Source organism: Periplaneta americana, chromosome 10 (assembly GCF_040183065.1).
Source record: "Periplaneta americana isolate PAMFEO1 chromosome 10, P.americana_PAMFEO1_priV1, whole genome shotgun sequence".
Lineage (NCBI taxonomy): Eukaryota > Metazoa > Arthropoda > Insecta > Blattodea > Blattidae > Periplaneta > Periplaneta americana.
In genome coordinates this window covers 59,853,247-59,870,125 of record NC_091126.1, presented here as the reverse complement: position 1 = coordinate 59,870,125, position 16,879 = coordinate 59,853,247, and the positions used below count along the sequence as shown (strand labels likewise).

General features: G+C 35.8%; 1 protein-coding gene across 15 annotated transcripts in view; it reads right to left on the bottom strand.

Annotated features, from left to right (window-relative positions):
* Cirl (Calcium-independent receptor for alpha-latrotoxin) overlaps positions 1-16,879 on the bottom strand; it is a 1,849,656-nt gene that overhangs the window by 560,432 nt on the left and 1,272,345 nt on the right. For 6 of the 15 annotated variants that reach the window (XM_069837577.1, XM_069837569.1, XM_069837580.1 and 3 more), the window contains exon 1: positions 14,513-15,008. The exons of 3 other annotated variants lie outside the window; for them this stretch is intronic. The gene's annotated coding sequence lies outside the window, so the exon portion shown is untranslated. Of the gene's footprint in view, positions 1-14,393; positions 14,412-14,508; positions 15,009-16,879 lie in introns of those variants that run through there. 6 more of the 15 variants (XM_069837582.1, XM_069837584.1, XM_069837585.1 and 3 more) reach the window with 4 other exon arrangements.

Sequence of the window (16,879 nt, the reverse complement as noted above, 5' to 3'; positions counted from 1 at the left end):
CGTCGAATAGTAATGGTTTGTGTATTTACGCCGTATCTTTATGAAAGCATAATTTGGATCATATGCGGAGACTAAGAGGAAGGCAGAAAATAAGAGACTGGAGAATGCTGGGTTTGCAGTGAAAGACCTGCCCTTGAGCAAAACACAATGAATGAATGAATGAATTAGGTCTATTCACGATAGTGGAACGAATAAATCGGTATCAATTCAAATTCCCCAAAATTGTTTGGAAAGGAAATACAAAAGAAAAAACGAAGTTGAAATTATATTTCAAGAGACCAGTATCATGACATCCGCTTAAGAATTTAGTCCTTTGGCCCGTATCAAATGCATTGTATGTTGTGGATCGACATCAAGCTTTTTCACTAACTGTATGACTGCTTTGTTATGTGGTCAGCACGGTCCAAGGACACCATTTAAGACAATAAGAATCAAGAAATATTCACTTATCTGCTGGTAATGAAACTAGCGTCCGGCCAATCTATAGATAAATACGCTACATCTTCAACCATTGCGAAAAATCTAAACTACTTCATTTTACAAAGAAATATTTAAACTATGACCCAGGAAAGGGGAGTGTAACGAGAAAACCTTGCCCACTACAGCACTTGTCCGACACAGATCCACTTAAGGCTGGTCCACAATAAACCGGGAACGGAAACGACAATGAGAACGAGGACGGAAATATTGTTAAAATAAATGTGTATTTAAATGTGAGCATTCACAATTAATTTTCACGTTCCCGTTCCCGGGCTCCGGCAAGCTTCTCGTTAATTGTGAATGCTCACATTTAAATACATTTATTTTAACATTATTTCCGTTCTCGTTCTCGTTGTCGTTTCCTTTCCCGGTTTCTTGTGGACCAGCCTTTAGTCTCAGCGCGTTTCCAATCTCGGGGTCTCGAACGGTAAATCAAGTATACTTATTAGACATTGGAAAAATACAATTATAGGCCTGCTAAGCAAATGCATAAATACTATTCAATTGAATACCATGTCACAATAATGCTTATGTATTTTATACAAATTAAAAAACAACTCATAATTCGTTTATACCTATTGTAGTGTGTTAATAATCGTCATCTCATCATTATCCTCGTCATAATCAAGACTGGTTCACAATGAACCAGGAACGGAAACGACGAGCAAGAGAACGAAAATATATTTAATTTAACATTACCGTTCTCGTTCTCGTTGTCGTTTCCGTTTCCAGTTTATTGTAAATCAGGCTTCACTTTCAAGAATTAAAACCCTTTACTTCGTTCAGATCTCACATTCGGATTAAAAAAGTAAACCGTAAAATGCGGTTATGTTATTTACACCGCATTATGTTAGCAAAACAGGTCTGCGTACCGTGAGAAGATGACATCAAGACTATGGGAGAACAGAAATCATTCCGCAAGAAAATACGTGATAGCAATTTCACTTGTTAAATTCATTTTTACAGAGATTTGCATTCACACCAACGGAACCAAATTCTATAACGGTGATTATGAAGTATTACAGAAGTGGATGTAAAATTTTTAGAGCGCAATTTTTAATGCTTTTTTATGAAAAGTGGTAATCCTTTAAACGCATTGCCGATTTAAAAATGTAGTTGCACCGTGAACAAAACTGGACTGAAATACGGAATATCTAGTGACACGCACGATCGGATCCGGGCTAGTTCACACTTTATCATTCAAGTTATTCCATTCCAGTTCATAACACTTTTTTTCTGGCTGTGTATAGATTATAACTGTCGAGGGGAAGAGGGGCATGAAGGTGTGGGGGAGTAGAGGGCGACAAATGTTTCATTTTGATGACAAGAGCTCTACGATTGGTAGCCAAAACTGTTCAATTACACAGATTGTATATTGAGCCTGCATGAACCGTGAAGTTGGACAGCGTGCAGAATTCCCACAGTCATAAAACCTAAGTCTCTTCAAAAGTTTGACACCAAGGACTGAAAGGATAACGTTAAAAATTACTATCACTATAAAGCATAATAGCAAACCACAATGGATCACTGATTAAGTGATTACATTTCGGAGATTTACTTCCAGGACAATGAATATTACCCTTGTCCTAATACAGATTAATAAAATATGCCACAATGAATGTTGGTGGCGATTCTAACGGCGTTTTTATAATACAAAGTAGGTGTGGTTCGGTGAGAATTGATATCGATCGACAAGAATGTTATTGAAGGTGGCTCAGTGCTTACTTAGTGAGCAGACTGCTTCTTAGAAAAAAGAACGAGATTCGATTCCTGTCAGTCCAGAAGATCTGTGGTGGGACGCGGGGAGCCATATTTTTTTCGATTTTACTTCGATTTTCTGTTATTTCCATTCCATAATAATAATAATAATAATAATAATAATAATAATAATAATAATAATAATAATAATAATAATAATATTTACTTACAAATGGCATTTAAGGAACCCGCAGGTTCATTGCCGCCCTCACATAAAATCTAGTCTCTATCATCATATCCCACCTCCCTCAAATCCATTTTAATATATCCTCCCATCTACGTCTCGGCCTCCTCAAAGGTCTTTTTCCCTCCGGTCTCCCAACTAACACTCTGTATGCGTTTCTGGATTCGCCCATACGTGCTACATGTCCTGCCAATCTCAAACGTCTGGATTTAATGTTCCTAATTATATCAGGTGAAGAATACAATGCGTGCAGTTCTGCGTTGACTAACTTTCTCCATTATCCTGTAACTTCATCCCTCTTAGCCCCAAATATTTTCCTAAGAACCTTATTCTCAAACACCCTTAATCTGTTCCTCTCTCAAAGTGAGAGTCCAAGTTTCACAACCATAATGAACAACCGGTAATATAACTGTTTTATAAATTCTAACTTTCAGATTTTTTGATAGCAGACTATATGATAGAAGCTTCTCAACCGAATAATAACAGGCACTTCCCATATTTATTCTGCGTTTAATTTCCTCTCGAGTGTCATTTATATTCGTTACAGTTGCTTCGAGATATTTGAATTTTTCCACCCTTCGAAGGATAAATCTCCAATTTTTATGTTCCCATTTCGTACAATATTCTGGTCAAGAGACATAATAATATACTTTGTCTTTTCCGGATTTACGTCCAAACCTATCGCTTTACTACTTCAAGGAAAATTTCCGTGATTTCCCTAATGGTTTGTGGATTTTCTCCCAACATATTCACGTCATCCGCATAGACAATAAGCTGATTTAACCCGTTCAATTCCAAACCCTGTCTGTTATCCTGAACTTTCCTAATGGCATATTCTAGAGCGAAGTTAAAAAGTAAAGATGGTAGTGCATCTCCTTGCTTTAGCCCGCAGTGAATTGGAAAAGCATCAGATAGAAACTGGCCTATAGGAACTCTGCTGTAAGTTTCAATGAGACACATTTTAATAATAATAATAATAATAATAATAATAATAATAATAATGTGATAGGCTACGGGATTGCTTCCTTTGGCCTACCCCACCTTCACTGTTATATTATCAACATTCTTGAAGAAAAAGCGAATTCCCCGACTACGTGGTTACCTAGCCGCTACGCCAGTGCTTAAAATTAACACAGAGGAAACAAACGACATGAGACAAATTCCCAATTCAGGTGGATACAACATTTCTACTCCCCTGCCTCGAATTCAAACCTATTCCCGCTGGATGAGCATCTAGAAACACTATTGTTTTCAACTACCGCGGAAGAAAACACCTTTCAATAACATATAATTTAACAGACGAAATGCGGAAAATAATTAGAAGGAAAATCTACTTGAAGACCGTTTTGCTTCTTGCAAATACTAAGGAATCCAATTAACAAACTACGACCGTTTGGAGAAAACATAGGTGGCTCTAATTACGAAAGTTAGGAGATTTAACTGTAAATAGCCACATATATTCGACATAATGAAAATATAAACATCCCAGAACATATAAACTGATGAACTTCTACATCATTTATTATGAGAGAGAATCTCTCTATTAAACAGTAAATGTTACCCGAAAGAAATATTCTCGTACAAAATGCCACGGTCTCGTCCACATAAATTAAACGTGTATCTGCACGAATTCTGTAACTATCGAAAAGAGGAAATTTAGTGATTCGTTCAAAGAACATTGGAATAGTAGTTGGATATATTCATAAATAAATAGGCAATATATTACATTAATACCAAGCGTCATTGCGTTCAATTAATCGGTGTAGAACATCACACAGATAGTAAAGAACGCGTGTAAAAAGGAAAACAGGTGACATCAACAATAAAATTACACAACTCTAAAATTTAAATTGTACATAAGTAGGCCTAGTAGATATATAAGAAGTTAAAAGTTCTATTTCTCGGTATATATTTTTTTCTAAAAATGGTTATCTTTAAAAAATTTTTATGTATTTTGTAAATCAATGTCTCTTCACCTACAAGGAAAGAATTTCGTGGAAACTTAAATATAGGTAGTCTACCTATGCACTTCTTAATTACTCCTAGCTGTGAGAAACTTGAAATGTCGCTTATCTGTGAAATTTACACAAAACTTGCTAAAAGAATTTATTACTTTAAGCGTTAGTGTTATTCGAATAATTTTCTCGCTGTTATTTCTTCACAATATGACGTAATACATTTAAATCAGTATTACGGCCACCATCTTACAAAAGAATTACGGAAGAATAAACACATGGAAAGAAACAATATTTCCAGTAGAGAATAAAAATGAGAAACTACATAAAGCGCGTGAATCAATAAAAGAAAAAAGAAAACAAAAAATCGCATATATAAGGAACAATGCAGTGTAAATTCATGTGAGTGAAATTCTGAAATGTAATATATATAGTTTTAATGCCTCCGTCAGATATTCTTAAATGCTTTCTAAAATTTTATCGTAGAATAATACGTAACGGCATTTTGCTCAATAAATAGGAAATGCATCATGTACCATTACAGACAACTCAAAGCGTTTTAAAAATCAATCCGCTTCTATTCTCTACAAAACCAAAATCGGAATTTCTCGAGACTTCAACTTAAAAAGGAACATCAAATTACTGTATATTTCTTTTCATTTCCTGACCTGCAATCCCTTTTTATTCTAGCGTTTCAAACGAAACTCCGCAGAAATTGCTTCAAATGTTGGCCTAAGCTATTATAAATATTATTAGCTGTTAATAAAGGAAACACACCCGTTACAGAGAAAAACGACGGTTGGAAAAGTTTAGTGATTTTTATCCTTTATTGAAAACAATAGTAAGCAAGGGTTGATTTTTCTGTTATATTTAATTTTACTTCTTACTTACTTACTTACTTACTTACTTACTGGCTTTTAAGGAACCCTCAGGTTCATTGCCGCCCTCACATAAGCCCGCCATTGGTCCCTATCCTGAGCAAGATTAATCCATTCTCTATCATCATATCCCACCTCCCTCAAATCCATTTTAATATTATCCTCCCATCTACGTCTCGGTCTCCCTAAAGGTCTTTTTCCTCCGGCCTCCCAACTAACATTCTATATGCATTTCTGGATTCGCCCATACGTGCTACATCCCCTGCCCATTTCAAACGTCTGGATTTAATGTTCCTAATTATGCCAGGTGAAGAATACAACGCGTGCAGTTCTGCGTTGTGTAACTTTCTCCATTCTCCTGTAACTTCATCTTAGCCCAAATATTTTCCTAAGCACCTTATTCTCAAATACCCTTAACCTATGTTCCTCTCTCAAAGTGAGAGTCCAAGTTTCACAACCATAAAGAACAACCGGTAATATTACTGTTTTATAAATTCTAACTTTCAGATTTTTTGACAGCAGACTGGATGATAAAAGCTTCTCAACCGAATAATAACACACATTTACCATAATTATTCTGTGTTTAATTTCCTCCCGAGTATCATTTATATTTGTTACTGTTGCTCCAAGATATTTGAACTTCTCCACCTCTTCAAAAGATAAATTTCCAATTTTTGTATTTCCATTTCGTACAATATTCTCGTCACATAATCATATACTTTGTCTTTTCGGGATTTACTGCCAAACCTATCTCTTTACTTGCTTCCAGTAAAATTCCCGTGTTTTCTCTAATCGTTTGTGCATTTTCTCCTAACATATTCACGTCATCCGCATAGGCAAGCAGGACATACTGAAAACAAATTCAATTCCTGAGTACGGCGTTGAATATGAGATTAAACTAAAACAGAGCTTTTTCAGACTATCAGCAACCACAGTATGAATGTGAGATCTATTTAATACTAAATAGATTCATGAACGTTAGAAACTGAACAATTAATCCCGGTAACAATTTATGAAACATCGATCTTCTTTCATTTGGTGATTACCTTAGATTGTCGTATTAACTCAATTGAAAATTTAAAATATAGTAGACGTCTAACATCACAGGTTTAAAATATATAATCTACATATAATTTTCTTTTCATTGTCCAATGTATAAAAATTGACAAATGATGTTTGGAGTAGCCAACGAGCCGAATAGAGTAGGCGACCCCTCTGATCATGCCTATTTGCTCTGATGATGAAACCTGCAAAGTTTCGAGAACGTGGAATACATGAAAGTCTATTTCTCATCACACTCACAGCGGAAGCCTAAAAATGTAGCCTATATCAATATTATAGTTTAACGCTTTCGGTCTGTTCCAGCTATGGAACCGATAACCGCCAACTCCTACAGTAGATATTTCTAGGATGGTCTTCAATGGGATTAAAATTACACAGCGTTTTTATTAAATTATTTACTGGGTTATTTAACGACCCTGTGTCAACTACTAGGTTATTTAGCGCCGATGAAACTGGTGATAGATTGTATTTGGCGAGATGAGGCCGAGGATTTTCCATATGATTACCTAACTTTCGCCTGACAATTGCAGAAAATCTCGAAAAAATCCAACCCAGGTAACCAACCCAAGCGAGTATCGAACCCACGCCCGAGTGCATCTCTACATCAGTAGGCAAACGCGCCTAACTTGTTGAATCTGTAGTACATTTGTTGTACACAGTGGTAACGATAATAATAATAATAATAATAATAGTAATAATAATAATAATAATAATAATAATAATAATAATAATAATAATACACGGTTTTTAGAACCTAAATTTTTAAATCTCCTAAAACTTATGTTACACATTCTAGGTTAGGAAATGACAATTCTGTACCCACTGACTAGAATCCTGATACAAATTTGCTTCTGTTACGAAAGCATTGTATATATTCATTATACAACAAACCTGAAGTTTTCAAATATAACATTATTTTATGCCATTTATTCAGTTTCAAACGAGTTCTGTGCAACTATTAACACTCCAAGCGATATAGAAACGCTTTTTTATATTTATTTTTCTATCCATGTTTTACGCGGCGGTTATGTCGCAGATTTCAACGTTGTGATCAATATTACTAATCATTTCATGAACTTCTAATACGAAGAACACGGTATCTTTTTGGTAGAGTTAACTTTCAAATCTCTTACGAAATATGTTGCACACTCTATGTACGAAAATTACGTTTGTGCCCACTGACTGGACTCCTGATACAAAAGAATTATGAATATCCACTATTCAACAAACCCAACATTTTAAAATACTGTACAGTGCAATGTTCCAATACGAATATGATATATTTTACGCACTTTATTCAGTTTAGAATTAATTCCGTGCAACTATTAACTCTCCAAGCGATATAGAAACGCTTTTTTATATTTATTTTTTCTAGCCATGTTTTACGCGGCGGTTATATCGCAGATTTCAACGTTGTGGTCATTATTACTAACCATTTCAAGAACTTCTAATACAAAAATACAGTTTGTTTTTGGAAGGGCTAACTTTTAAATATGTTACATATTCTAGGTACAAAAATTATAAGTTTTGTGCCCACTGACTGGACTCCTGATACAAATAGGCTCCTGTTACGAAAGCATTGTGAATATCCACTATACAACAAACCTAACATTTTCAAATACTATACAATAAAATGTTTCAATACGAATATAATATTATGTTTTACGCACTTTATACAGAACGCTTTTAATATATATATTTTTTTCGCCAGCCAATTTGTACACGACTGTTATGTCGCACAATTCAACGTTGTAATCAACATTACTAATCATTTCAAAAACTTCTAAGACAAATGACGCGGTTTTCAGAAGATTTAACTTTTAAATCTCCTACAAAATAATGTTACACATTCTAGGTACGAAAATTACAATTTCTGTGCCCGCTGACTGCACTCCTGATAAAATTGGCTCTGTTATGAAAGCATTAAAATTTGCAAATACTACACAGTATAATGATATTCAACGTTCAATTATGAATATGATATATTTTAAGCACTTTATTCAGTTTCATACGAGTTCTGTGCAACTAACTAACACTTCAAACCATACAGAAACGCTTTTAATATTTTATTTTCGCTACCTATGTTATACACGACGGTTATGCCGCAGATTTGAAGGTTGTGTTAGTCACTGTAGTATTTTTTTAATCCTGTTTTGAAATTTGTGTAATGTGTTGGATCTCGCCTTTCTACCGTTACTTCGCCGCACTTTGCGTCCGTCTAGCGTCACGCTGAAGATCCGAGGAATGTGTTCATTTAAACACGAATTATAATATAAAATTAGTCATTAATTAGTATCGGAAAAACAAATTCGGACCATTATTTTCGTAACACGACGAAACTTATCTGCAATAGGCGACATTTTGTGAAGCATTTTCGATTCTCGTTAGACATATATAGGCCTATAATATATGATGAAAAAGAGCATTACTAACTTCATTGCGGTTCCATTACGTGGCGTATGACGAAACAATACCAACGCGTTCACCTACTCTCTTCCTCAGCTTATGAATAATCATTCACATTGTATTAGTCATCTGAAGGAATTGTCAAGTTTATTCAAACATCAATGAATCAAATGAAGTAAAAAAAATGAATGCAGTTCTGTAGTTCATCTGAGTCACATAAGCGATGTAATTTTCACAACACTCCAACGTTTTTGCCGCTGTCCAATGTCTGGTTAGTATTAGGCCTTTTGCTTTAAGATGAATGAATACGTCTTAGATGTTCCAGTTATAAAATAAACAACTAACAGCATGCTAAGTCTTTTCTACTTGCATTGACAGGACGCCAGAAGGCATGAACTTCGAATTATGCTCACAATAACTGCAGGCATTCAAAATATCACTGAATATCCTTCAAATATTGTATTATATCGGTCCACTTTAGGTAAATGGGGCTACAAAATAGAACACTTTAAAATAGCCTAATTACTAAATTTTTAAATACTTTCCTACTTAAATTGCCTGGAAGCCAGATCTCAACCGTTCAACACGGAACCCGTAAGTTTTAAAATATTCTAAATGATGTTAACGAGTTTCCTTACAGTTGCATGAACCATGTATACATAAACTCTGCTTCTTGTTAGTTTAGTCAGGTAAATAGTATAAAAATTTCACTACCATAAAATAAATACTAAATAAATTTTAGTACTATTTAAATTGCTTCAAGGCAAACACTTCGTATACAACACGCCAATTTGAAAATGGGAAGAATTAATTAATGTCTTTCCTACGCAATTAATCACATAGAAATACCGAAATTAATGGCCGCTTACTCGTGGTAAATATGTTTAAATTCCCAGTTCTATAGAGTAAATATTAAATAATAATTATTTTTTACAAAATATATTTTCCTTCAAAGCTAGGCGTACTTCATTAAACACATGTACATATATCGGATATTGGTTAACTTGAATATTAAAAAAAAAAAATTCCAGCACGATAACTGAACACTAGCGTGTCTGGTTACGTATACAGAGGTTTCTGCTTCGATTCACGGCGGAGTAGTGGCACAACTCCCACGGACGTGGAAGGTTTACTAAATTTATTATCTATATTTATATTTCCCGATTTTTAAGAATTAGTAGTTACTTTAGTTATTATTTTAAAAACTCTTGTATTATATCTGTCTATATTTTCTTAGTAAGACATATAATTACCACCGTGATAACCACATGGACAGAATTCCGCTATTTAGGCTATAACATGTCAAATGTGTTCAAATTGTTACGGAGCGGAGACGCAACATATAAGAAAGTCCCATCCTTTACGGTGATGACGATAAATGATAAAATACGGAGTAAAATTAATTTTCATTACTCCCTATTAAAATTCACTCGAAAGCCGTCGAATATGTCATATAACACCCTATCCGAATGATTCTTAATAAATTTATTTCAAGTGGTATAAACTACTTATTAAAAACGAATATTAGTAAAAAAAAAATCTGAGTGCCGTGTGATGCGGTTCACTGCGCACTGCATTCGCTGTATATTGCAGAAGCTCACAGTTCGAGATCAACGAGGAAGTCACTGGCCTGGCTGGATTCTTAATGCTTGATAAATTCACTAACAAGAGACCCAAGTGGCCACCTTCCACATTCCTACTTCACAGTTACCGCTGTATTCAACATTGTTTTCTGCACAATGCGATAGCGTAAGAAATACGTATAACGGTCTACTTTCCGCTTTTTCTGACGTATTTTCGACAATGCTATTGAGTTTATATTGCTGACTGAGAACAAGAGAAATAACGATACGAACCCAAACACTTACAAGCGCTCACGCTAAACTATTATCTTTCTCCCGTCACTTGTATTCTAATATGTATATATATATACATATATATATATATATATATATATCATTTTTATCATTTATTTTCTGACATGTCGTCAGTGAAATTAGCAACGCTTCACCTGCGTTGCGCCATAGTGATTTGTTCGAATTTTGAGTAAGTCATGGCAGATTGTCGGTTATAAAAGCGAGCTTTTGTCTTTTATACAGACCCTGAGTTGTTCAGTACAGATTCGCGGAATCCAATCGTGAAATCGTTTAGGACCGTTTAAGAAAGTGCCTGAAACTGCGCTAGTTGTATATGCAGCTAGCGATACAACGAACTTTTTTCCAGATAGATATTCCAACATAGAACAGTTACTCACCAATTGATTGTAATTCATTGAGGTTACGGTGAGCTTTCAACGGCATTCGCGCTGTCTGGAATTTGTGAGTTATTGGTCCAACTCAAGAGTCCGTTCGGCGTAAGTAAACGGAGATATAGTGTGAAAGATTGAATAAAACTCGCATCCAGAAGCTTGAGAGAAAGTTAAAATGAAATGCATCAGTAAATTTATTTGATAATGTTCCATTTTATTATAAAGTTTATGTAGTAGAAATGGTTACTGCAAGCGTTGAATTCCACACATACATACCTTGAAATTGTATGTGAAATGTATGTTTAGTGAATTTCGATTCCGAGAAAATAACACTCTTCTCTCGTTCGGGTACCAATATCATCAAAATGGAATGAGAATGAAGCATCGCGGATGTGACAAAAGCTGGGGTTAATTCGAAACAGATTCCGCATACAGGAACGCCGATGCACGCGAAGACGGCCGCCAAGAAGCCTAATCCTTCGCTGAGCTCATGCAGCGTGGCTTGTTTACAAATCTACCATGAAAGATGATATCCTATCGACCGCATCACATATCGGCCGAGTGTTGGAAGATAGAAGCATAACAGACCTCAAATCCTATATGCGTCGCATTCACTGAAAACAATATCCTCTTAGCTACGAAAGCTATGCTGAGACACCGTACATTCGTCACGTTGCAGGAAAAACCTCGAGAATTCATTCCAATACTCTTGAGACACCGGAGAGAATTTACATGACTGTATTCGAAGCTCTTATTTATTTATTATATTTTCCTTTGCGCTGTAAGTTTGCTACCTACATTTTCGCACTTATACTGTGTATAACGCACACCACTTTCAAGTGTATATTTTCTTCCTTTTTCCAATTTCATGATCTCATATCTGTAGACGTAAAAGTCTTTAGATTTCCTTTATTGTGTGTACTAAGCCCTCTTTAAATCATTTTTTCTTTCAACGTTTAATTTATTACAAATGTTTCTGTAAGTTTAGTGTAGATATGTACTCAGCACTGATTTACGTTTATATACGCCTATGTATGAATACATTAATATACTAAACTTTTTCACGTACCAACGGCCATATCTTCATGAACGCTCGTGAATCAGTGGTCTTCAATAATTTCCATTTTTCTCAAGTATGTCACGTCATTTATGTTAGTTTACGCAGGGATAATTTATACATACATCAATTGAAATTCTTGCATCCAATAATCTATCTGGGTGGCGCAGTCGGTAGAGTGCTGGCCTTCTGTGCCCGAGGTTGCGGGTTCGATGGTCGATGGCATTTAAGTGTGTTTAAATACGACAGGCTCTTGTCAGTAGATTTACTGGCATGTAAAAGAACTGCGGGACGAAATTCCGGCACACCGATGACGCTGATATAACCTCGGCAGTTGCGAGCGTAGTTAAATAAAACGTGATTTTGAATTATTTTTACATCCAATACATAATAGCTATTACTGGTGAAAAAATTACTAAAGTCTGTCTCATCATACTGTATTTATAACAAAAGCAGCTAATATATTCAGTTCTGGAGAAATATTTTAAAATTAGCTAGATCGCACTATGTACCTTATCAAAGATGCTTATGCCAGACTCGAAAAATATAAAATACGAAATGGCTCTCTCCCGACAACTCCAACGACCGACCTCACATCTAGGCGTTGCTTTTATTTTCCCCCTTCCTTACGGCACCATCAATTGCAACAAAATAAAAAAGAAACATGAAACAACTTATATAGGTATACATTATACATATCTGCATATAAATTATACCGAGCGAGGGGTTGTATATTTTATCTTTCCCCGACACTTAGCTTTGCGGACAATAGAAAGTAACATTTTTTTAAAGATTTGTTGATGCGTTGAGTTTTGTAATGTGCTAGTCGTCCCATTTCATTTCAGATTTAAGACATTCCAAATTTATGCTCGTAACTTCACCAATGAGCGTAAAATTTCCCATTTAATATTGCCTGAGGGATTTTTTCCTTATGGTCATGAACTTCCATAATGTTAATTACTTGTGCATCCTACTTGATCCTGCACATGAAGGAAGACTTAACTTAAATGTAGCTCAGAAAGTTGAAAGAAGCTTAACGACCTGTAATAAAAATTGGTAATTCCTTTTAGACATGAATTACCGTGGTCTCGGCAGGGGCGTACAGCTTTGACGACGACTATCTACGGCTCGGACCTGAAATAAAATACAATTGAAAAAATCGTCTATAACTAATCCGGCGTTAAAAAAACTAGAAGTTAGAAATTAAGGAAGCGGTATTATCCTGCGATATACAGCCTACCAATATAATTACTTTATACAAGAGCAGTAAGTAAAAGCATCGGGTGGGGGCCCTGAAAGGTTACCGTGAAATTGAGATACAAAATGGCAACCTCTGAACCCACGTTCCAAGATTCAAAATTAATACGTGGATTGCTTATTATTGAAGCACAGGGTACGTCCACGCGAAAATACCGCATTACGCGTAGGCTATGTCGTGGATTCGAATAAAAAAAAATCATGTCATTAGTTATAATTGTACTTCATGCGTATCGCATATTTTATATTGAAAAATTGTAGCGACATAAACACGATGTAACGTAATGATTATATTACACTAAATATAACCGTTCTAATTCGGTTTATCATTTAAAACTTTCATTAATACCGATAAGAGACGAACTCTCAGACTTCAAAATAAATAAACGATTCCTTTCATAATCTCAATAAATCTAACATTCAAAATGTAATATCATCTTACGCAGCGAACACATAATCCAATATATACCTACGTAGCTATGCGTAACATTTTATTTCGTTGAACGGTAGGCCTAAGTAGATATACATTATTTCTATCGCTTTGTTTAAATATGTTCATAATTATACAGCAAATCTCAACAAATGTCGAAGAAAATTTGTAATAAATTCCTAAATAAATCGCAGCTTTAATATAGACCAATTTAAAGCGCTGAAATTATGGCTTGAATTATCAAGTAGTAAAATTACTAGGATTAGGTGAAAGAAACTTCAATATATTCATAAGGAAGTTGACGTTTCTACACATGGGAATAGTTTATTATACTACACGGCAGGTTATCGGATCACGATTCATTACGCCTATGTTATAAATCTCTCACGTAAGCATAGGCAAACAGTCCGCGGATCGGCGAGCTACACTAGCCGCGGTTGCAGGCAGCTCGCAGTGACCCAGGCGGAGCGCATCGCGTCTGTCTCTTGTTCGGATAATCAACGTCACACAAAAATTATAGTTCGCCATACCTAAACAAATTTCGAATCAATCACGAGACAAATTAAGTATTATGGAACTATAAATTAAGATTTCTCCCGAGCGGCAAATATTTCGGAGGAATCTAACACATCCTTCACTCTTTGATTAATCTGTCACAAACAATTGGCTATTTCCTACCTGTGGAATCTGAGAACAGCAACAAACACTTATGGCGATGGACGAAACACTGCGGTACACATCACAAATACAAACACACACATGAACAGAAGCAAACATATCGCTTACTCCATACCTACACTTTTCACTCTTTCCTACTGATGCACCGAGTCTCCGATGGCCTAGTCATCCTAGGTAGACTCCGGCAACGCTTTTCACGCGGAGTTCCATATAAAGAACTATTTCCACTGATCAAGGCAGCAACAGCCCGCACACTGAACAACTCCTTTGTGTGCCGGCCCCTCAGAGTTCCTCTCAGATCAGAACGCCACAACACAGAACACAATACACTAACGAGGGGCAGTCTGGATGCATCCAACACCCGTCAACAACACAACTTTTTTTAACACTACTAACATCTAACAGCTAAGAGACAGCGAATGTGTGGTCCTCACAAATCAGTTCCTCAAACCTTAATGGATATCCGTAGTTCCCAGTCACAGTAGAGATGAGATAAGGTCCACTCCAACAAGAATAAAAAGAGAGAGAGCATAGAACAGTGATGGGACTGCTGCAACGCTAACACCTCCTCACACCACGCGCAACGCTCTCCGACTGGCCATGCAAAGCTCTAAGCTGTGGTTTTACTGGAACTGGAGTACTTCCTCCGCGTGAGCCGATAGAGGTCCTCAGCGTTCCATTCCGAGTCTGCGTCCTGCGACGTTGCCAATTTTAGTGCGCATCCGAAGGAGAATAGTGGGGAGCGTTGGATGAAGTAGTGCCAGGTTGTGATATTATATACATTTGTGGAAACCCGCTCTCGTCGCACGCATATAAAGTGAATTGTCAATAGAAATTGTAGTATCTGATGGCTGATGAACATGTCCAGATAAGTGGCATCATACGCTCTTGCTTATACAGGAAATCGCAATTCCACAAATTTACTGCACAATTTGTCAACAAAACCCTGCACATTTCGCATTATATGAATGTACTAACAGTCATAAAAGAGATTTTAAATATACACAATTACACAAACGGTGGAAAGGACGAAAGCGAAATTCAAGCGCCCTTTTATGAACGTGGCTCGAATAAACTCTCAAGCCGAGTGAATTTCTTAAAGGGTTTAGTGTTGCTTTTATATGTCTGAATAACTTGGATCGATTCCAGCGCTTTTACAAACACCTAGAAATCATGTCTTACTGTACAGTAGAGATCCTTCGCTCCATTTACTTTCCTCTTTTTCAGTGTCAGCTCGCAGCTACAATTTCAAACGTTTCCTTAGTGGAACTATAATGTAATGGAAACAATTTGGAGTGCTAATGTAAACAGATTTTTATAACGAACCGTTTCCTTTTCACACATCATCTCTGAAACAAATGAAAACAGCTCGAAATCTTAATGCTTTGAGTTATATTCTTTCCCATCTTCTCAACCGTTCGGTGATCTGAGCTACACCTATTACAGCATGAAAAGTATTATTAGAAGCGTTATATCTCTTACAACTGAAAACACAGATGTGTTGAAGTGTCGAAGGAGAAAATCATCTCTAGCGTTATGCCTTAAATAAACTATTTGATTTCAGAATCTAAACTACTTCCATTAAACACTTGCATAAACAAAGTTTTATGTAAATAAGGAAAACCAATCAGTAGAGGTGTTATGTTTAACCAATCTTAATTTGTAAGAGAATAGCCTACTTATTTTCACAGCTGCCTTTCCCTTTTATTCCACGTTATGTACATGATGGAAACTCATGTTTCACATTATCATACACTGCAAGTTTTGCCGTTGCAAATTTGTACATAGTGGAATATATTGCATTAAATATTTGCAACGCATTAGGTCTGACAACTCATCATAAGATATTCTTCTAATTTATATTTAAAAGAAATCAAAGTTCGGCAACCCTTGACTTCAGGCGGTAGACAATTCCAGCGACGAGAAGTAGCAACAGTGAAAGATGAAGAATATAGAGATGATGTGTGAAATGGAATTTCTAGCGTGTTATCGTGTTGTGACCGAGTATTTAAGTTATGATAGCGAGAAAGATTGTGGAATCGAACAAATAATTAATAGGCGACACAGGTGTGCAAAATTCGGTATAAGAGAGAAAGAGAATGTAACTTTCTCCTCTCGTATAACCTGAGCCACGATAATTTATCGAAAGAAGGTGAAATGAGATCGTAGTAGCGTACATTACAAATGAAACGAACACACGCATCATGAAAATGTTGCAGTTTCTGGGATAAATCCACCCTGAGATCACTGAATAAGCCTTCACAATAATCGAAATGAGGCATAATAAGAGAATGCTTTAATTTAGTTGGATAATGGTACAGTCTTTATAATGAGTGAAGGATGGAAAATACTTTCTTGCATATTGTTTGATTAGATTCAAAATGAACTCCCAGGTTTTTTACAGTTGAACTGAATGGAATGATGGCTTTATTCAAAGTCACAGGAGGAAGGTTCAGCTTATTAATATCGGGGATTAATCTTTTATT